The sequence below is a fragment of the Bos indicus x Bos taurus genome, chromosome 5, assembly GCF_003369695.1.
Source record: "Bos indicus x Bos taurus breed Angus x Brahman F1 hybrid chromosome 5, Bos_hybrid_MaternalHap_v2.0, whole genome shotgun sequence".
Classification (NCBI taxonomy): domain Eukaryota; kingdom Metazoa; phylum Chordata; class Mammalia; order Artiodactyla; family Bovidae; genus Bos; species Bos indicus x Bos taurus.
The window spans coordinates 10098388-10120759 of record NC_040080.1 but is presented as its reverse complement, the minus strand read 5'-3'; the positions used below and the strand labels follow the sequence as shown (position 1 = coordinate 10120759).

Here is a 22372-nt window from a genome sequence, read left to right as displayed (position 1 = left end):
TTGACTTTCTTTGGGATTGGAATGAAACCTGACCTTTTCCAGTCCTGTGTCCACTGCTGAGTTTTTCAAATTTGCTAGCGTATTAAGTGCAGCACTTTCACAGTATTATCTTTTAGGATTTGAAATAGCTCAGCTGGAATTCCATCCCCTCCACTAGCTTTGTTCATAGTGATGCTTCCTTAGACCCACTTGACTTCACACTCCAGGATGTCTGGCTCTAGGTGAGTGACCACACCATCATGGTTATCTAGGTCATTAAAATCTTTTTTGTATAGTTCTACACATTCTTGCCACCTCTTCTTAATATCTTCAGCTTCTGTTAGGTCCTTACTATTTCAGTCCTTTATTATGCCTATCTTTGCATTAAATGTTCCCTTGGTATCTCTAATTTTCTTGAAGAGATCTCTAGTCTTTTCCATTCTATTGTTTTCTTCTATCTCTTTGCACTGATCACTTAGGAAGGCTTTCTTATCTCTCCTTGTTATTGTTTGGAACTCTGAATTCAGATGGATATGTCTTTCCTTTTCTCCTTTGCCTTTTGCTTCTCTTCTTTTCTCAGCTATTTGTAAGGCCTCCTCAGACAACCATTTTGCCTTTTTGTATTTCTTCCTCTTCGGGTTGGCTCTGATCACTGTCTCCTGTACAATGTTACAAGCCTTCGTCCATAGTTCTTCAGGCACTCTATCAGATCTAATCCTTTGAATCTATTTGTCACTTCCACTGTATAATCATAAGGGATTTGATTTAGGTCATACCTGAATGTGTGGTTTTCCCTACTTTCTTCAACTTAAGTCTGAATTTGGCAATAAGGAGTTCATGGTCTGAGCCACAGTCAGCTCCTGGTCCTAAATAATAGAACCTGGCAGGTAGTAAGTATTCAGCACTAGCCCTCTTTAGTTCCATCACCCCTCTTTTACAGATAAGGAAACTGAGGCTTATAGAACATGATTAAAGAGCTTTGAAAAGAACGTAAAGTTTTGTAACGTCTTTCCTTTTAAGATGTGTGAGCAGACTGTGAGTTAGTTTTTTCTCCTTTAACACAAGGACAACACTCCCCTCTCCTCTGTTGTAAGGATTAAATGAGCACCTCGTGAGAATGCTATGTCAAGACCCTTCTTTCTTCCACACTTGGGAGTTGAAAGGACAGAGGAGCTGGGGTACCTACAGCCAGGGGAGCAGGGCGGGACACTAAGGACAGCCAAGGGGCTGGATTCCAGAAAAAGAATCCCCCCAAAACGGAACACACGGCACACACATCAAAGTGCATATAACAATTTTTGTTTTGACACAAAATGGAAGCAACTTCAGTATCCAGCATTAGGGGAATTGTAAATTATGACACGTTTACCCTAGAGACATCACGTGGTCAGTAAAAGCTGCTACTGTGAAGGTCATAACAACCCAGGAAAAGTACGTGGTGTTGTCATAGGCTCAGTCCACCCCACTGCGCTCTTCAGGGCTGCAAGCTCGGCCTGCGAAGCCCCTGCTTCCCCTTGCAGCCTCTCCCTGTCAGTCCCCACTGTTGGCTCCAAACTGCACATGATTCCAGAAAACAATGTTGTTTCACACCATCTCGCCTGTCTGCATTGCTTAGTCTGTCTAGAGTATCTTTTGTCTCCGTTTCTAGCTGGAACTCTTCATAACACAAACCACATCAAGTACGTGTGTGCCTCTTTCTGTCCTCTGGCCCCGTTCCAGGACCTCTACATATATTAATCATTTTCATCTGCACCAGCACCTATGAAATTGCTACCATTGTTATCCTCATTCTACACATGAGACAAGCAAGAAACAGTGAGGTAAAGCAACGGGCCCAAGGTCACACAGCTAGTAGGTGGAGGAGGGAAGCCCAGTTGGGCAGGCTCTAGAGACTGAGTTTCTTAAGGGTGGGTAGTGGGTCTTTTCACTTCTAGACAGTCAACCGTAACACAAGACTCAGCCCAGAGAAAGTGTGTTAAGATACAACTTAACTGAGTAAAAATTACGCAGAACAAACAAACAAAATTGATAGAAAACATACCAAGTACTAAGGGCAGATGAGAGTATTAGGTTTATGGGCAATCTCCCCCGCCTTTTTTCCAAATGGTAAAAAAAATGAGTCTATTTTTTAAAGAAAGTAAGAGTATAGGCTGAGCCCCTGGGGCCTGCATCTGGGGAGCTGGAGGGAATGTGGGGGTCAGGCCTGGCTTAGCAGCTGCATAGTTTCCCAGAAGGCAGGCCGAGCACAAGGAGTGGGGCTCACTTCTGGTGAGAAGGGAGTGGGGGAGTCAGGAGCACCCAGCAGCCACGGCCCCCCTGGGTTAAGGAGGAGTCACCGTGGAGGTCAAGCTGAATGGAGGGAAGATGCCCCACCCCCAAGGAGAGCCCCCGTCCTCAGGGTCCCAGGGTCGGTGGCAAGGGTGCCCCTCTACACACACAGACAGCAGCCTGGCCCCACAGAGGACAGACTTGGCCATCCTCCAGTCTTCCAGGGCAGGCGTGAGGATGAAATGACACAGCGGAGGGAAAGTGGGACGCCGGCCACTCTGGGCACACAAACAGTGGCCACTGTCATCACGAGGTGGAAGAGAGGAAATGAACACCCAGGGCCACATCCTGGCCCGATCACAACAGGCGGCCTCCTTTCTGTCCCCTTCTTCCCGTCCCCACCACCTCTGACCCCAGAGCCCTGGTTCCTTTCGGTACGGCTGCAGGGACGGGCACTGGGCTGGGGAGCAGCTGCCACTCTGAGTGTGGGGGACCCATGTGCACCCCGTCATCTCAACCTCCCACCCACATCCCCAACCCCTGCCTGAACTGCTCTCCCCACCATCTTCACCTGCCCCAGAGCCTGCTTTCAAGACAGGGCTGTCAGACAAGTGAATAAACCCCTTCTCGACCTTCAAGACTCACTTTACCTGCCACCTCCTCCAAGAAACACACCTGGCGCCTCCCTTCCTCCCGGCCCCGGGTACCTTCCTCCGCGCCCTACCCCGCTCAGTGCATGCCCAGTGACCACGTCTCCTGGGATGGTGATAGAGAATCTGTGGGCTGGGGGGCCATCCCCCCCTTTATATTGGTTTATCCAAGCACCTAGCATACTGTTTCTGCCTCACAGTGGGCATTTAATGAATGTTTGGTGGATGAATGAGAAGAAAGGTTGGGGGTGGGGTGGGGGGCCCAGTCCCTCTGTGGCTGGGGGTGGGGTGGGGGGCCCAGTCCCTCTGTGGCACCCCTCCATCCTCTCTTCTCCCTGTGCGGTGGTAAAAGACCACACATCCCACCCCTCACCTACTCTGACCATGACAGAAACCTTCAGAAGCTCACCCTGGCACCAGGGGAACGTTGACAGGGCATCTGCTGGGCTTGCATCTGGAAAATTCGGTGTTTGAAGCTGAGCTCATTCATACTCCAGCAAGGAAATGCGTCAAGCTTGCTGCTGGACCAGAGAAGCAGGGCAGCGGTCCGGAAGGTGCGTGCCAGGAGCCCAGAGGCGCCCCAGCCAGGAAGCTGACCTCACGGGACTGACCACATGGGGGCTTCTGGAAGCACACGCGGAACTGCTTGAGTTGGAAATTGGGCTTTACGAGCCCTGGCTGCTTATGACAGGATGTCCCGTGATTGGGACAACTGACACAGGACAGCCTCCTGTGCGGTTGATGTCACCCCCATGCCCTGCTCTGGCTGGATGGTACAAGAACACGGAGTCGGATCAGAGCACCCCGCCTGCCCTGATCCCCATGGACTTCCTTCCTGCAGCGCTCACCATCTGTGCCTCCCAGCGCACGAGTGCACCACCGCATGCCAGCCCACGGCATGTACTCTCATGGGACCACCTTGCTTTATGGCTGGCAGGGGCTTTTCACATCTGTTAGCTGCCTTGGAGATCACAAACACCCATGAGACAGGGGTAGTGCCATCAGGATCCCTGTTTGGCCATACCGGGTAACAAGGCCCAGGGAAAGGAGGTGGGAGGTGCTGCCTGGCGGCTGGACTCATGCCTTCTTCCTTGGACTCAGGGCCCCCACGCAGTGCACAAGCACTCAACTAGTGCACGAGGAAAGATGGGATGAAGATAGGCATCAGGTCAAATGTCATTTCCACCTCCCACCAGAGCTCCTGGACCTCCAAGGCCGCCTCCAAACAAAATGTCCCTCCATGGACATCCCAGGCAATCCAGTGTGAAGAATCCACCTTCCAACAGAAGGGATGTGGGTTCAAACCCTGGTCAGGGACTAACTTAAGATCCCACATACCTCAGAGCAAACTATGCCCGAGCTCCACCCTGGAGAGCCCAGGCACTGCAAAGAAAGATCCCGCCTGCTGCAACTAAAACCTGATGCAATCAAATATATATATATATATATATATTTTAAAAACTCCTTCCAAATGTTCCCCCTGACCCCAGCTCCTCCCAGACTCTTCCATAAGCCATCAAGGAATAGCAGAGGGCTGGCTCCCCTCGCCTCGCACCCAGCACCCACCCTTTCATCCAGTGCTCAGTATCAGACACCTCACCAAGTTTTGAGATAATGAACATCTTCATTCCTCAAAACACTCCTAAGAGAAGGTATGCTTCTCCCCAGGTCACACACAGCAAGCTGAGGCAAGGAGGTGATGTAATTTTCCAGGATCTGAACCCAATTCTTTGGAATCCACAGCCCCAGCTCGTAGTCCTCGAGCTGACTTCAGGAGAAAGCCTAAATGGAATGTGGCTGAGCGAGGTTTGATGCGCAGAGCCCTGTGCGCCAAAAGCTGAGGTCCTCATGGAACAGTGTGCTACCATTCATAAGACCCAAAGCAAAACGGCCTTTCCGGAATGGAAAAGGTATCTTTTTCATCCAATCTGTTTAGCTGGACAGCAAACAGCTAGACGCAAACTGCCCAGAGCTGCTGCTGGAGCTCCCAGCACCAGAAACTCCCAGGACCTCAGGAGGTCTTTGGGCTGGTGGCGTGGTACAGGGTGACCCCTCTTACGATTCACTCTGCCTATATTTACTGAGGACCTATTCTGTAGCAGGCATTGTTGCAACTGCCGAGAACACACTAGTGAACACAACAGACACAATCCCTGCCTTCCGAGAACTTCTGTTTAGAGAGGAGAGGGGGACGACAGAGGATGAGATGGTTGGATGGCATCACTGACTCAATTGACATGAGTTTGAGCAAGCTCCGAGAGATTGTGATGGTCAGGGAAACCTGGGTGCTGCAGTCCTCTGCAGGTGTCGCAAAGAGTCGGACATAGCAACTGAACAACAACATAATGAAGAAGACAAATAGGCAAAATATAGACATACTGAATTCAGAATACTGATTAGATGTCAAGAAGAAAAATAAATGAGAGGAGGGACATAGGACGCGTCCAGGTGGGGGTTAAAACTTTAGATAGGGTGAACCAATCCGCACCAAGAACTTGACTGTGAATAAAGACTTAAAAGAAATGGGAACAAAAGCCATATGGATATATAGGTGAAGAGTATTTCAGGCAGAGGGAAGAGCATGTGCAAAGGCCCTGGGGCTGGACCATGCCTGGTGAGTTCCAGGCATAGCAAGGAAGCCAGTAAGGTCAAAGAGGTGACAGATGGCCAGGCAGGTACAGTGAAAGGAGAAGCTGTTCCAGGGCTCGGAGCTAAGGAGTGACATTAACTCTGGCTGGATGTGGGGGGACAGAGAGGCATCAAGGATAATCTTCTAGTTTTATGCAGAGCAACTGAAAGAATACTGCCATTTCCCAAAGATGGGAAAGTGCATGAGAGGGACAGATTTTGGTGGAGGGTGAGGGACGGGATGAAGGGTATGGATTGTTATTGTCATTTAGTTGCTCAGTCATGTCACTCTTGCAACCTCATGGACTGTAGCCCGCCAGGCTCCTCTGTCCATGGGATTCCCCAGGCACAAATACTGGAATGAGTTGCCATCTCCTCCAGATCTTCCTGACCCAGGGATCAAACCTGTGTCTCCTGCATTGGCAGGTAGATTATTTACCACTGAGCCCCACCAGGAAAGCCCAAAGGGAATGGATAGTGGTGGTGCTTTAGTCGCTAAATCATATCTGACTATTGCGACACCCTCACCTGCCAGGCTCCTCTGTCAATGGGATTTTCCAGGCAAGAATACTGGAGTGGGTTACCATTGCCTTCTCCAGGGGATCTTCTCAACCTGGGGATTGGACCCAGGGATTGAACTGCAGGCAGATTCTTTACCGACTGAGCTACCAGGGAGGGGATGGATAGCTGAAGCTTAATACTAAATACTTGAAAGGCCTAAGTTTAAGACACTGACAGAGCAACTACGTATGTGTCAGTCATTTAGGGGAAATGTCTGTACTGGGCTAGAGATATAAATTGGGAGTTGGAGTCAGAGTAGAAACAGTACTTAAAGCTATGTCACTGAATGAGATCAGCAAAAAAAATGAGAATGGACAAAAACAGGGAAGAGAACATTTAAGGCATAGAACAATTAAAATGCTCTCCCAGAAGTCACACTCTCCAAAGTGAAGCTCCTCTCAACATCACTATTAGAGAAATGCAAATCAAAACGACAATGAGGTACCACCTCACACCATTCAGAAGGGCTAAAAAACCTACAAACAATAAATGTATGTAGAAAAGGGAGCCCTCCCACATTGTTGACTGCAGTGTAAACTGGTGCAGCCACTATGGAGAACAGTATGGTGTTTCCTTAAAAATCTAAAAACAGAACTACCATATGATCAGCAATCCCACTCCTAGACACATACCTGGAGAAAACTATAATTCAAAAAGATACATGCATCCCAGTGTTCACTGCAGCACTATTTACAATAGCCAGGTCATGGAAGCAACCTAAATGTCCATCAACAGAGGAATGGAAAAAGATGATACGGTACATATATATACAATGGAATACTATTACTCCACCATAAAAAAGAACAAAGTAAAGCCATTTGCAGCAACACAGATGGACCTAGAGACTGTATACTAAGCGAAGTGAGTTAGACAGAGAAAGACAAATAGCATGATATCATTTATATGTGGGATTTTTAAAAAAGAGCAGTACAAATAAACTTATTTACAAGACAGAGGTAGAATCACAGATGTAGAAAACAAACTTACAGTTACCACGGTTAAGGGGAGGGGAGGGATAAACGGGGAGATTGAGACTGACATACACACACTACTGTATATAAAACAGACAACTAATAAGGACTACCGCATAGCAGAGGGAACTCTGCTAAAAGACTCTTAAAAAGACTGGAGAGAGATATATACATATTTATAACTGATTCACTCTGCTTTACACTTGAAACTAACACAACATTTTAATCAACTACTCATGCATACATGCTAAGTCACTTCAGTCGTGTCGGACTCTTTGTGACCCTATGGGCTGTAGCCCACCAGGCTCCTTTGGCCATGGGATTCTCCAGCAATACTGGAGTGGGTTGCCATGCCCTCCTCCAGGGGATCTTCTCGAGCAGGCATCAAACCCACGTTTCTTATGTCTCCTGCATTGGCAGGCCACTAGTGCCATCTGGGAAGCCCAAAATCAACTATACTCCAATAAAAATTAAAAAAAAAAAGAGTGAAGCTCATAACGCAAGGTCTCCCCTTCACCACAGCTCCCCCTTTCTCCCTACACACACCCAGTAGATATGTGCAAACACACACACAGCATTTAAATTCCCCTTTCCTCTACCTCTTGGTGACGTCATTCTGCTGAGAAGGAAATTCCCTTTGGAGGTTACTGTCATTTAACAAGAAAGTAGCCCACAGAAGGGAGAAAAAGTGCTCTGGGCACTGAGACAACAGTAGGGGCCCTTACAGAGCAGAGCAATCACCCCCAGACTCTGGTATTATATAAAGTACTATATTCAGATTTCAGCTCCAACCACATCCATCAGTGTGAATCAGGAAGTTCAATTGCCCAGTCTTCCTTATTATGTTAAATGGGAATAACATTGGCTAGAACGTAGCCTAGAACATAGTAAACAGTCCACTAATATTTGTCAAATAAGTGAGGAATGAATGAATAAACGGTGAAAGAGCCTGACTCACGGCAGATGATCAATAAATCTGCCAAATGCTAAATGAAAGACCTGTCTTTCCCTCCTTGATTTTTCCTTCTATCCCTTCCCCTTTTCTGCTGATGACACAACAGCAAACCCATGTATTTGATCATGGCCATACTGTTTACAAAGCTTTGCTTTCTACATTTTCTCAAATTTTGAACCTCGTGGCAGGTTTAGGAGGGCAAGAAATACAATCCCCCTGTCACAGATGAGGCAACTGAGACTCAGACAGGAAACAGTCTACAAACTCCAGGAAATTTTTAAGGCAGGGACAATAACAAAAACACGGCATTCAGCCCCAGGGTGGAGCATCGGTGTTGCCAAACCAAACCTGCCTGACATCCTGTTGGGTGGGTAAGAGGGCAGGTGAGGGAAAGACTCAGAAGTTTAGTGGAAGGGAAGGTATTTGTTTTGGGGGTCATGTGAGCAGTCCATTAAAAAAAAAAAAATGGGCACAGATCCCTGTTCCACACCCACTGGCCTGCCTGTTGCAGTCACATGGTCACAAAGGTCACACACTTTCTGTCAGCAGCTTCCAAGTCACCGGTGGCACAGGAGGTGGGCACAGGAGGTGGGCACAGGTTTGGGGGACAGGGAGAACTCTGGTGTAATAGGCTAGGGGAAAGGAGGGAGCATGAGGGGAAAGTAGGCAGAGACGAAGTCTGGAGGCACATGGGAGTCAATACGCAGGGAAAAGCAGGAGGTCAGAAAAGGGGATGCATGATGGAGAACAGGGAGAGACAGATACAGAAGAGAGGTGAAGTGGGGAATAGGGTAGGAACTCATTGAGGCGGGCAAATCAGAGCACTTAGAAAGGCACAGGAAGGAAACTGGGGACAATGAATGGGAACCAAACTGAAAACTGGGAGCACTAAGAGACACTGAGAATCGAGGGATGAAGGGAAGGGGTTGACTCAGGCAGGAAGTGAGGGATAGAGGAGAGACTCACAGGGAAGACGCACTGAGAGGGGGTACCCAGGGTCGGACCTGGGTCCCTGAGAGAACACACAGGTTAAGAGATGAGACGAAAGCGGTCACAGGATGGGAGTTGCAGACGGTCGGGGATCAAAGGGTGGAAGCTGGAGGCAGTAAGGGGACAATCATGGTTAATGGAGGACAGGCCTCAGAATCGGTGAACAAGTGGGGGGCTCGAAGGACTGTCCCGATAGAGCCCAAGGAGTCTGGGGCGTAGAGGAGGTTTGGGAAAGGGCGTAGAGGAGGTTTGGGAAAGGGCCCCCCCTCCCTGGCCCCGCCTTCCCAGCGCCGTCACTCACCTCGGCTGACTCAGCACTTCGGCTTCCTTCCACTTCCGCAAACAGACGGGCCCAGGCCACGTGACAACCCGGCCACTGCTCTCCGCCAATCACTGAAGCCTGTGCTTCGCGAGAGCAAGGCGGGGGCGGGCCTCCGCCATGTTTTATAACTGCCCAATGGAAGGGGCTCCCATCGCCGAGGGAGGCCGGGCTTTGGGCTGGAGCCAATCCTCGGCGGCGGGGCGTGGCCACGTCTGTGAGAGGAGGAAGGTCCGTGTGACGGCTCCGGGGCAGACATGTTAATATCGGGCGAGAGGCTCAGTGTTCTCCGCCCTACGCCTCCTGAAACGGTCAGAGGCCTGAAGGTTGAACGTGACTTAAACTACGGCTCCTAAAGATAAAAATAAAACCAGCAAGGATGTGCAGGGTATAACAATCAGGATACTGCTTTGATTTTGCCATGTTCCTCCAAGCTAAGTTTGCCAAATTTAGCAAATGGATTAAATTTGGGTTTCAGCCGAACAAAAAATGATTTTTTTTTAGTATAAGCAAAAAAAATACTAGGTGTAGTTATGCTTAAAAAAATTGTTCCTTGGTTGTTCCTCGCAGCGCTACCCCAAGACAATCTCAGGAAATATCTCAGCGCTTTTAGTAGAAACTTGGGCAAATGAAAGCTATGATAAACCCAGACAGCATATTAGAAAGCAGAGACATTACTTTACCAGCAAAGGTTTGTCTAGTCAAAGCTATGGTTTTGCCAGTAGTCATGTATGAATGTGAGAGTTGGACCATAAAGAAAGCTGAGCACCGAAGAACTGATGCTTTTGAACTGTGGTGTTGGAGAAGACTCTTGAGAGTCCCTTGGACTGCAAGGAGATCCTAAATGAAATCAGTCCTGAATATTCATTGGAAGGACTGATGCTGAAGCTGAAGCTCCAATACTTTGGCCACCTGATGTGAAGAACTGACTCAGTGAAAAAGACCCTGATGCTAGGAAAGATTGAAGCCTCGAGAAGACAGGGGCAACAGAGGATGAGATGGTTGGACGGCATCAGCAACTCAAATGGACATGAATTTGAGCAAGCTCCCCGAGTTAGTGATTGGACAGGGAAGCCTGGTGTTGGAACCATGGGAATGCAAAGAGTTGGACATGACTGAGCGACTGAACTGAACTGGGCAGATGACTTGGTCTCTGCGAACTCCTCATCTGAGAAGTGAGCACAGGGTTATTATGATGACTAGAAATAAGTAAGACCCGGTGCCTGCACACTACTAGGATTTCAATAAATGACAGTTGTTATGATTAGTAATGCTGAGAATGCTTTAAAAAGAAGGGAGGAGGCTGGAGTTTAGTCACAGTTCTGCTTCTGACTGAATAGATCATGTCTCCTCTCCAGCCTGCCAGGCTTAGTTGGACAAGTTTTCTTCCCTTAACAATTCCCCAAATCTAGATCTAGATAAATCCTCCAAACTGCTCTCTGTTGGCATGGGAAAAGTGATTGCTGTTTGGTATTACCTGTGAATAGAAAAATATTTCTGCCCGTCTGTCCCAAGATATTAGTTCCTGGACTGGGGGCTGCGAATGCAACAGGGACAACATTTAGTTAAGAATCCAGACAAGTTAATAAGACTAAGGACAGTAACTACTATTTGTACAGAGCTTTACCAGTTACAAAGTAATGTGACTTCATATCCATCATCTGGAGAATGTAATTACTCTTGTTCCTACTTTCACAGGTGAAGAAACTGTTCTCTTAAACTAAGATTAAAATTTTGTTCAGAAGTGTCAGCTTTGAGTTGAGAGAATGGGAAGAAAACTCATGTTGCACTCCACACCCCAAACAATTGACGTTAAAATGATGGTTATCAGGGAGCTTGCAAAAGTTTGGGTGTTCCACCTACTGCTGAGCAGTCTGACCTGAGAAACCTCATAGGTTCAACAGGATGGGTCCCATTCTTCAGCAAATACACTCCTGTACTCAAGGTGAGTCTAACAAGGCAGGTTTGGCAACACAGACACACAGCTGAATCTGAAATGCAGAAAAGGCAAAGGGAGAGAGATAGTCATCTAGGTCAATCTTCAGAAACACTCTAAGATCCACTAAAGAAATTAATAAAATAGAGTTGAAAGAAAGTAACAAATAGAAGAAAGTGATACAATATGTTCAACGCATGATGAAATTGAGTGCCCCTCCCATAAGGTATTTCTGGTGAAAACTGTTAAATGAGTGGATTTAGCAAGAGATGAAGAATAAGGAATTAGTAGGTAGCACTGAATGAACAAGCAGTGGAAAGGGAGGGGCTAGTAATACGGAACCCTTTGGGTTTCTGCTGGATTTTGCTTTGGAGCAGTTCAAGTCAAAGAGCTTCTCTGAGGGGCTGACTAGGCCCTGCAACTAAAATCACCCCAGAGCCCAAAGGGTCAACCGAGTACCCTCCCTCAGGGTGAAATTAACTAGCATGCTCGCAGTGCAGTTTTACACTTTTAACTTGTTTGATCCTCACAACAATCCTGAGAAATAATCCTATTATCTCTAATAGACGGAGAAACCAAGATTCTGTGCGAGAGATGATTGACAGTCGCATGTGCATAAGAAGCAGATCTAGAATCAAGACCTGTCTTGACTTTTCTTTCCCTAAACTGTAGGAGGACCCACTGTGTGTCAGGCAGTGTTCTTGGTGCGAGGAAATCATAGCGAAAACAGTAGACTGGAATCCCTGCCCTCACTGTGTGGACAGTTGCAGGGGAAAGATAGACAATAATCAAGCTACAGAAGTCAGGCATAAGAGTGGGTTTTGCCAAAATCTTTGGGTGAAGTGTCATGATATTAGCATCTTTCCAAAAACCTAGTGCATTGAATCTGGGGTTTGTACTTGAGTGCCTTTGTACTTTTCCTTCCATTTTCTGTGTGTTAGAACATTTTTATAATTAATGAGTTGGGAAAAAATACAGTGTGTTAGAGGGTGACAAATGCTATGGGGTAAAAGCAAGGAGGGGAGACAGAGAGGATTAGAGTTTTAGAAGAGTGGCTAGGGAAGGCCTGATTGAGAAAGGAAACATTTAAATAAAAGCCCGAGGGAGGGATTTCCGTGGTGGTCCGGTGATTAAGACTCAACGTTCCCTATGCAAGGGACCTGGGTTCGATCCCTGGTCAGGGAACTAGATCCTGCATGCCTCAACTAAGACCTGAGTGCGGCCAAATAGTTCAGTTCAGTCGCTCAGTCGTGTCTGACTCTTTGTAACCCCATGGACTGCAGCATGCCAGGCTTCCCTGTCCATCACAAACTCCCGGAGCTTGCTTAAACTCATGTCCAAGTAAATAATGCCAAATAAATGAATGTGTAAAAAAAAAACCCTGAATGAGATGAGGGAGCAAGCCCTGTAATAACCCAGGACAGAATGTTCTAGATGGAGGGAACAGCAAGAGCAAAGGCCTTGAGGCAGAAGTTTCCCACATTCCACAAGGTGCTGCTGCTGCTGCTGCTGAGTCACTTCAGTCGTGTCCAACTTTGTACGATGGTGCGGCCCTCCCCCCACCAAAAAACACAGAACACCAACTTGGAGGGAAATGTGCCATCACAGAGAGAGGTGTGGGCAGCCATCCCTTTTGTGAGGACAGGAGCCTGAGTCCACCTGGGGGTCATTCTGGAAGCTCGATGAAGAAAGTGGGGAGACCTGTGGGCTGGATATTGAAAGACAAGCTGAAACTGGGGAGGGAGTTTCCTGTTGAGGGGTCTGCAAGAGCTGAAGTGTGGGGGTACAGGAGAGCTCAGAGAGGGTGGTGAGAGCTGAGCGGGTAAGGGAGGCAAGAGACCAGACCTAGAAGATCTGTGGAAAGAGTCTGAACTTTGTTCTGAAGGCAGTGGGGAGCCATGGAAGCTTCTGAGCACAGGAGTGTCCTAATCAAACTTAGGTTTTAATATTCCATGTGGAGGCGGGTTTAGAAGGTGCTAGAGGCAAGGAGACCAGGCAGGAGGCTGTTGCCAACGTCCAGGAAGAGAGTTGCTATGACTTGAACTGAGGCCACAGATGAGGGAAGAGAGTGAAGACAGAGGCGGGCACTAAGGAGATGAGAGAACATCACAGGGACCTGGTGATGGGTTAGCTGTGGGAGGGAAGGAAGGGGAGGAGACAGGCATGGTGGCCTGGTTCCTCTCTAGGGTGACTGAGCGGAAGGTGGTATCACTAGACAGTTTGAGAAATACAGGGGGTGCACTTGGAATGGAAGGGGGACAGTGATTGGCCTTGTGACTGTGGGCGCTGGCTGTTCGGGGAGAGAGGAGGGCAGGGGGGAATCCACACCTACTGTGCAGATGTTTAAGCAGATCTGGCCCCTGAGAAACAAGAGGCTAGCCGCTGAGAGATTTGGGAGTCATCAGTGTCAGATGCCACCTGAACTTCTGAAAAGGAATAAGATTCCCCTGGGAGAAGAGACACAGGCATCACTGATCACTGAGAGGTTGAGAGGAACCAGGGATGCAGACTGAAAAAGGAGGAGGGAAACCCACACCTTGGAATGCAGGGGGCAGAGTGCATCCAAAGGAGGAGAGGAGAGAGCAGCAAGGTCCAGAGCTGCCGAAAGATGAGAGAGATTAGGATGGAAAATGGACCCTGGGATTTAGCAACAAAAGAGGTTGTGGGGACCTCAACAAGGGTCCCTTCAGAGGACTGTGGGGGCAGGAGTCAGGCTGGGAGGGGCAAGGAAGGGAGGGCTCAGAGGGAATGAATGAAGATAACTCAAGGATTTGGTCATAAGGGTTTGACTTCCTTGGTGGCTCAGATGGTAAAGTGTCTGCCTACAATGTGGGAGACCTGGGTTCGATCCCTGGGTTGGGAAGATCCCCTGGAGAAGGAAATGGCAACTCACTCCAGTATTCTTGTCTGGAAAATCCCATGGACAGAGGATCCTGGCAGGCCCCAGTCCATGGGGTCGAAAAGAGTCGGACACAACTGAGCGACTTCACTTTTGGCCATAAGAGGGAAGAAAAGGCAATGGTAGAGCTGGGGTGGCAGACAAGTGACGGTGGGGTGGATGTCAGGGCTGAGAGAGAAGACAGGAGCGAGAGGGTGGGCATGAGCCTCCAGAAAGGAAAAAGGTGGCTTTGGGGCTGGAGGAGGGACAGCTTGTACTGGGACAGGGAGGGAGGGAGGAGACAGACAGTGCAGGGAGCTGAGTCTGGCCTCGGGGGGGGGCCCTGCCCCCCTCAGTGGGGGCAAGGATGAGGGGGGATTGGAGAAGGGAGAGGGGTGATTAGGGCCCCCAGGCACCTGGTTGTGTCTGGAGAATGAGCTTAAAGCAGACTTTTGTTGTTGTGGGTGTTCACGGTGGTTGATTCTCTCCAAAGCCCAGAGCAGCTGGGGTGCAGGGTTAGGGTCAGGGTTAGGGTTAGGGTTAGAGGGCAGAAGACAAACTGGAGGTGCCCAGGATTATGGGTTTACAAGCTCTGGGCATGGAGGGGACTCAGACTGCTACTGGCAAATTTGCAAGTATATTGAAGCTGTTAGGGGAAAAAGGTTTTAGAGGGAAAATATGATGGAGGGAGGGAGAGGGCCCAAAAGTTTACAAAGTACATGAATAGACAGTTCACAGAGAAGAAACCCAACTGATGACTAAAAGAATGTAGCCAAGCTTATTCATATTCAGAGAAATGTAAATTTAAATAAGACAATGTCATTTGCCTAGAAAATTCAGTTCAGTTCAGTCGCTCAGTCGTGTCCAACTCTTTGAGACCCCCATGGACTGCAGCACGCCAGGTTTCCCTGTCCATCACCAATTCAGGGAGCTTGTTCAAACTTACATCCATCAAGTCACTGATGCCATCCAACCATCTCATCCTCTGTCATCCCCTTCTCCTCCTGCCTTCAATCTTTCCCAGCATTAGAGTCTTTTCCAGTGAGTCAGTTCTTTTCATCAGGTGGCCAAAGTATTGGAGCTTCAGCTTCAGCATCAGTCCTTCCAATGAATATTCAGGACTGATTTCATTTAGGATCTCCTTGCAGTCCAAGGGACTCTCAAAGAGTCTTCTCCAACACCACAGTTCAAAAGCATCAGTTCTTCGGTGCTCAGCTTTCTTTATGGTCCAACTCTCACATTCATACATGACTACTGGAAAAACCATAGCTTTGACTAGACAGATTTTGTTGGCAAAGTAACGTCTCTGCTTTTTAATACGCTGTCTAGGTTGGTCATAGCTTTTCTCCCAAGGAGCGAACGTCTTTTAATTTCATGGCTGCAGTCACCATCTGCAGTGATTTTGGAGCCCAAGAAAATAGTCTGTGAAACAGATAGCTGTTTCCCCATCTATCTGCCATGAAGTGATGGGACCGGATGCCATGATCTTCAGCTTTTGAATGTTGAGTTTTAAGCCAACTTTTTTATTCTCCTCTTTCACTTTCATCAACAGACTCTTTATTTCCTCTTCGCTTTCTGCCTTAAGAGTGGTGTTATCTGCATATCTGAGATTATTGATATTTCTCCCTGCAATCTTGATTCCAGCCTGTCCTTTATCCAGCCCAGCATTTTGAATGATGTACTCTGCATATAAGTTAAATAAGCAGGGTGACAATATACAGCCTTGACATACTCCTTTCCCAATTTGGAACCAGTCCGTTGTTCCATGTCCAGTTCTAACTGTTGCTTCTTGACCTGCATACAGATTTCTCAGGAGGCAGATCAGGAGGCAAAAACTTGAAGAATTTTCCAGTTTGTTGTGATCCACACAGTCAGAGGCTTTAGTGTAGTCAGTAAAGCAGAAGTAGATGTTTTTCTGGAACTCTTTTGCTTTTTCGATGATCCAAGGATGTCGGTAATTTGATCTCTGGTTCCTCTGCCTTTTCTAAATCTAGCTTGAATATATGGAAGTTCTTGGTTCACAAACTGTTGCAGCTTTGCTTGAAGAATTCTGAGCATTACTTTGGTAGTGTGTGAGATGAGTGCCATTGTGTGGTAGTTTGAAGATTCTTTGGCATTGCCTTTCTTTGGGATTGGAATGAAAACTGACCTTTTCCAGTCCTGTGGCCACTGCTGAGTTTTCCAAATTTGCTGGCATATTGAGTGCAGCACTGTAACAGCATCATCTTCTGGGATTTGAAATAGCTCAACATGAATTCCATCACCTCCACTAGCTTTGTCCGTAGTGATGCTTCCTGAGGCCCTCTTGATTTCATACTCCAGGGTATCTAGCAGAACTTAAAAAATGAGAATACCCTGTGCTGGTAAAGTGGCACTGAAATGCTCATATTCACAGAGGTGGGGAGAGCCTTTATTCACTGGCATGTTCTGAGCAAGTGGCATTGCCTCTCTAAGCCTCAGTTTCCTCGTCTACACAGTGGGGACAAGAAAGACACCTCATAGCGTTTTGTGAGATAAAAGATCCACAGAGGAAATGTCTCATAAACAGGACAACAATAGCTATTATGATTATCTGGATTTGTTCAAATTCATTTTTCCCTTTGTTGGCTTTCCCGGTATCTCAGAGGGTAAAGAATCCGCCTGCAGTGTGGGAGACCTAGGTTCAATCCCTGGGTTGGGAAGATCCCCTGGAGGAGAGCATGGCAACCCACTTCAGTATTCTTGCCTGGAGAATCTCCATGGACAGAGCAGCCTAGTGGGGGTCCATGGGTTTGCAAAGAGCCGGACATGACTGAGCGACTAAGCACACACAGACAATCTGTTGCCCAGACCCAGGACCCCTGCAGACAGCAGCCCAGTGTAGGGACACCATCTGTCAGGCCTCCCCCAACCCGGCCTAGCTTTCTTATGATTTAAAAGTAGGAGGGGAAAAGGGGGAGGATTTCTCCCACACGAGGAGTGGCCCACGTGAAACAGCTCATTTCTCTCCAGCAAAGCCCAGGGTTTTTCCTGACAGGGGCAGCGGCAGAGAGTGTGGCCCCTGAGTCAGATCAACCTGAGTTCAAGTTCTCCTCTTGCCAGGGACTAGCTGTGTGATAGTGGGCAAGTTTCCTCACCTCTCTGGGTTTCAATTTCCTCACCTGCAACATAGTGATGATAATACCTAACTTCTAAGATGGGGAGAGGGGGTTAAGGGGATCAGGCACACCACACCCAGCAATGGGGGGACAGACTCCCAAGGCATTTGGTGAACCCATAAACCTGATGGGGTTGATCATTTCTGTGCCACATTCCACCTCATTGGAGAAGGATACTGTAAGAAGGAGACATTGAAGTTATGAAGACACTAAGATGTGATAAAAGTACAGATAATTTTTTTGATGATTGGTTTGTTTAGCAGTAGAAGAAGAGATATGCTATGGGAAAATATATATCATGTAAATAGGTCTTAGGCATTTAGTGCAGTGTCTGGCTCAAAGGAGGCATCTCATAAACATAATAGACATAAGTAGAGTCAGAAGTAATAAGCAGTGGGACTTCCCCGGTGGTCCAGTGGCTTAGACTGCACACTCTCAATGCAGGGGGCCCGGAGTTCAATCCCTGGTCAGGAAACTAGTTCCCAGTTCAGAACTAGATCCCAAATGCCACAACTAAGACCCGGCACAGCCAAATAAATAAATATTTTAAAAAGAAGAAGAAAAAGAAGGGATAAGCAGTAGTAAGAAACTGGTACAAGGCATCTGAGGGGCTTCCCAGGTGGCTCAGTGGTAAAGAATCTGCCTGCCAATGCAGAAGATGCAGGAGACTTAGGTTTGATCCCTAGGTCAGGAAGACCCTCTGGAGGAAGAAATGGCAATCCACTCCAATATTCTTGCCAGGATAATTCCATGGACAGAGGAGCCTGGTGGGCTACAGTCACAAAGAGTTGGATGTGACTGAGCATACATACTCGTACACATGGTATATGTGATGGGTGGAGGAGCTGGGACAAGATAAGGTGCCTGAAGGAGCTGAAAGGGATGCCTCTGATGATCACTCCCACCAGGTAGAGGGATCTGTGGGAAATGTGGGACCTGGCCCAACTGATGGAGCCACCCTGCAAATCAAGGAAGGGAAGGCCCGAGGGTCCAGGGTCAGGAGCTCATGGGGGCCTGGAAATCAAATCTCAGGGCGAGAAGGGTCTCCAGAAAACACCCAAAGAGGGAAAACTTAAAGCCAGCCTGGGTCTCCTCCATGGCAGCCTGGCTTCTGATGGTTTATAAGGCAGAGTACACTGCAGAGTTAAGTTTCATTTGAAGAAATTTCACTGTGGTTTGAGGTTGTTGAAAAACCACTGACCTGATTCTACACTCTCACTTTGCAGGTGGGAACGACTGAGGCTGGGAGGAAGGAATACCCCACTCTGGGGGCAGCCAGGGGTGGGTTCCGAGCTGCAGCCCCTGGCTTGGGTCAAATTTGGTTACTGAGCAACCGCTATTAGGCACAGCACCCACCGTGGGCCAGGGCCCCGCCGGGACCTGCTGCAGTGCCGTTTGGTGTTTTGGGGCCAGGCAGGTGAGCCGAGACCAGCTGGGCTGGTTGGAGGTCTGCTGGACTTTGCTGGCAAAGGGCCGCTCCCTCTCTAGGCACAAGCCACAAGGCTCCTTCCTGTTGACAGGAGGAGGGGTCTCCGGGCAGGGTGAGGTCCCCACTGGCTTTGCGTCACTCACCTGGGGGAGAAGCAGTTTTTCAGAGGGAGTGTCCTAGGGGACTCCAGAGGATTCATCTCTCTCTAACCCAGTATTTATTTACTGATCTCTTACTGAGTACTAGGCACTGCGCTCAGTGTTTCTCAGTGTGAACCCGATAAATAGTTTTATAAGCCACAGAGCAGGCACTATTATCAACAGCGAATCCAATTTATAAAGGAGGCAGAGAGTGGTTAAGTCACTCAGTTGGTGGGGGGTGGGGTGTGAGGCTGGGATTTGAGTTTCATAAGCTGACTTGAGAGCCTCTACTTAGAACAAGCAAAGAAACAAAATCCTACTTTTTTAATTAAAACAAACATTGCAGGAACAATATCTAATTTCTATAGGCTCTTCACCCAGATTCCTCAGTTGTTAATATTTTATCACATTTTATCTATAATCCACCCTCCCACTCCATTTGAGAGTAAATTGCAGACAGATGCCCCTTACCTCTGAACACACGCCAGTGTTTTGCTTTTTAATATTTTGTTTATGTCTTTGTTTGGCTACGCTGGGTTTAAGTTGAAGCATATAGGATTTTTCTAAGTTGTGGCATGTGAACTCGTAGTTGCAGCATGTATGCAGGCTCTAGTTCCCTGACCAGGGATCAAACATGGGCCCCAGCATTGAGAGTGTGGAGTCTTAGCCACTGGACCACCAGGGAAGTCCCTATCTTTCTTTTTACTTGAAGGTGGAGCTTTCTCTTCTCTTTATTTATTTATTCATATTATATGGACTCATGGATTCTTCTCTTATTCAGCAGGTCATAACCCGTGTTTACTGTTATTTCTTCTGATGCTCAAATTGTCCCAAATTTAGCCGTTAGGAACCGCTTCAAGCCAGAGAGCTCCCACTTTTAAATATGACATTGCACCATGTCCCTTGACCTTGACCAGAGAGGGAGCCACATTTGCAGGGAGCAGTCCCTGCTGGGTGGCTCCTGAAGCTCTGACCCCCTAATGCAGGCAGGCAGGAGATGGGAGAAGTAGGCTTCATGCTGTCTAGGAGTGTTGTGCAGATCCACTGGGGGTTCATTCATTAGTCAAACACCTACTATGGCCTCAGCTTTTGAAAACTCATTGAAAATGGAGGGTAGAAAAAAAGGAAAATCACAATTGTGCTGTTTCTAAAACTGAGAACGTTGGTACTCCAAGAGGTAATGTGAGTGGCTCTCTTAGCTATGTAGATATAAGGCAAGGGACAATTTTTGAGGGGAATACTTTGCCAGACATAGCTGCTGCAACATTTGGTCACTTGGGAAGCTAGTGGGCCAACTTGCATATGAAATCCAGGCCTTTGGGAGGTAAGGGATAGCTGTCACAATCCCAGGTGGACCAACGCTCATAGTGAGAAAGCAAAGCAAGAGCTCTGAGATCAAGGGAAGGGGGAGCCTTGCTGGTGACCACAGAAAGACCTCCTAGTTGGGAAGGTCCTTGGTCCTTCTCAGTAAAATAATGTAGGTGCTGTGATGTTCGTTTCATAGAACCGATGGCTCCTGGAGCGACAGCAGGCACTTCAGGCAATGGAAACACCATGAGCAAAGGAAAAGAAGGAACTGGGACACTCCCCTATTTTGCCCCCAAAGCCACCTCTTTTGGGGTGGTTGAATACATCCCTGAATGTATTCATCCCTGAATATAGGCCCTGAACACATCCCCTACATTAATACTGGGCCTCACCCAGTTGGGCAGAATCCCAAATGTCTAGACCAGGAATTAGGTCTGGATTCAAACTCCAGTTCTTATACTTCCTGGCTGGGTGACTTTGGAAAGTCACTTGACCTCTCTGAGCCTTCACTCATTTATTTCCTCAACAAGTATTTCCTCAAACAAGTATTTACACATAAGGGCTTGCTTATGTGCCGAGCACTGCTCTAGGCAAAAGATCTGCAGTAGTCAGGAAGATAGACAAGTTTCTACCTTCATGAAACTTGCATTTTGGTTATAATAAGCAAATATGTAAGCAAGATAATAACCTATGGAGATATTTGTTGTTCAGTCGCTAGGTCATGTCCAACTCTCGGTGAGCCCATGAACTGCATCACGCCAGGCTTCCCTGTCCTGCACTATCACCCAGAGTTTGCTCAGACTCATGTCCATTGAGTCGATGGTGCCATTCAACCATCTCATCCTCTGTCATCCCCTTCCCCTCCTGCCCTCAAACTTCCTCAGCATCAGGGTCTTTTCTAATGAGTCGACTCTTTGCATCAAGTGGCCAAAGTACTGGAGCTTCAGCATCTGTCCTGCCAATGAATACAGGGTTGATTTCCTTTAGGACTGACTGGTTTGATCTCCTTGCCCTCCAAGGGGCTCTCAAGAGTCTTTTCCAACACCACAGTTCAAAAGCATCGATTTTTTGGTGCTCAGACTTCTTTATGGTCCAACTCTCACATCCATACATGACTACTGGAAAAACCATAGCTTTGACTAGATGGACCCTTATCAGCATATATTAAGCTAATATTAATATGGAGATATTAAGCTAATATAAAAACCAAATTTCAGAGATGGTGGCTCCTTTAGCCAGAGCCATCAGGAAAGACCTCTCTAAGGCCATGACATTTGAGCTGACCTGAAAGATGAGAAAGAGCCAGGCAGTGAACAGAAGAGGAAACAGCAAGTGCAAAGGACTTGTGGCAGGAATGAGCTTGGTGGGTTAAATGAACAATAAAAAGGACAGTGTGACTGAAGAGTAGCGGGGTGAGACGAGAGTGACAGAGGTGAGGCTGGGCGGAGACCAGATGGCTTAGGACCCTGTAGACCAAAGGGAGGAGTATAGTTTATTCTAAATGCGTAGGAAAATCTTTGAGAGTGTTAAGCCAAAGGGTGGGAGAGTGTTAAACAAGCTGATCTTTGTTACAAGGAGAATATTGTCTGGTGTGTGAAGACAGCCTTTAGGGATAAAATGAGGAAGTTATCAGGAGGCTGTGGCCGTGGTCCAGCTGAGTTGATGGTCCCTGGACCAGGTGGCAGAACTGGGGGTGGCCAGAAGTGGTCAGCTGCAGGATGGTGTTGGAGGTAGAGCCAGTGACTCATGAAGTGAGGAGAAAGGAGAGGTACGGAGAAAGGCTCCGAGGTCTGGGTTTGAACAGCTGAGATGGAGAGACTGGGTGTGTATGTTGCTGAGCTAGGGTTGACGCTCAGGAGTAGGATCTTGGCCGTGCAGGGCATGGAGGCCCCATCTGGTACCCACGTGGAGCCGTTGAGTGGGCAGTTGGATACAGTCTGGAACTCAAAGAGAAGCCGTTCCCTCTGGAAATACAAAATCTGGAGCTCCTGAGCCTACAGATGGCATTTAAAACCACGAGACTGGATGAGATCATCGAGGTAGAGGGTGTAGGTCGAAAGGAGAAGAGACCCACGACTGTGGACTGTAAAATGAGACAAATGACACCTTCACCCGCGTGGCTCCGGTGAGATGTCGCGTGAACGCCCGCAGTCAGCGCTCTAACCGGGATTGAGAATCCCGGGGGGCGGGGCCGGGGCCGGGGCGGGGCCTATCTGGGGCGGA

The 22372-nt window shown here is 47.9% G+C and overlaps 1 protein-coding gene across 5 annotated transcripts in view; it reads right to left on the bottom strand.

Annotated features, from left to right (window-relative positions):
* The window catches only part of PLA2G6 (phospholipase A2 group VI), a 58811-nt gene extending 49418 nt beyond the window's left edge, over nt 1-9393 (bottom strand). For 2 of the 5 annotated variants that reach the window (XM_027540810.1, XM_027540814.1), the window contains exon 1: nt 9304-9393. The gene's annotated coding sequence lies outside the window, so the exon portion shown is untranslated. The remainder of the gene's footprint in view (nt 1-9303) is intronic. The other 3 variants (XM_027540809.1, XM_027540813.1, XM_027540812.1) reach the window with 2 other exon arrangements.
* Between the last annotated feature and the right edge of the window lie 12979 nt (nt 9394-22372).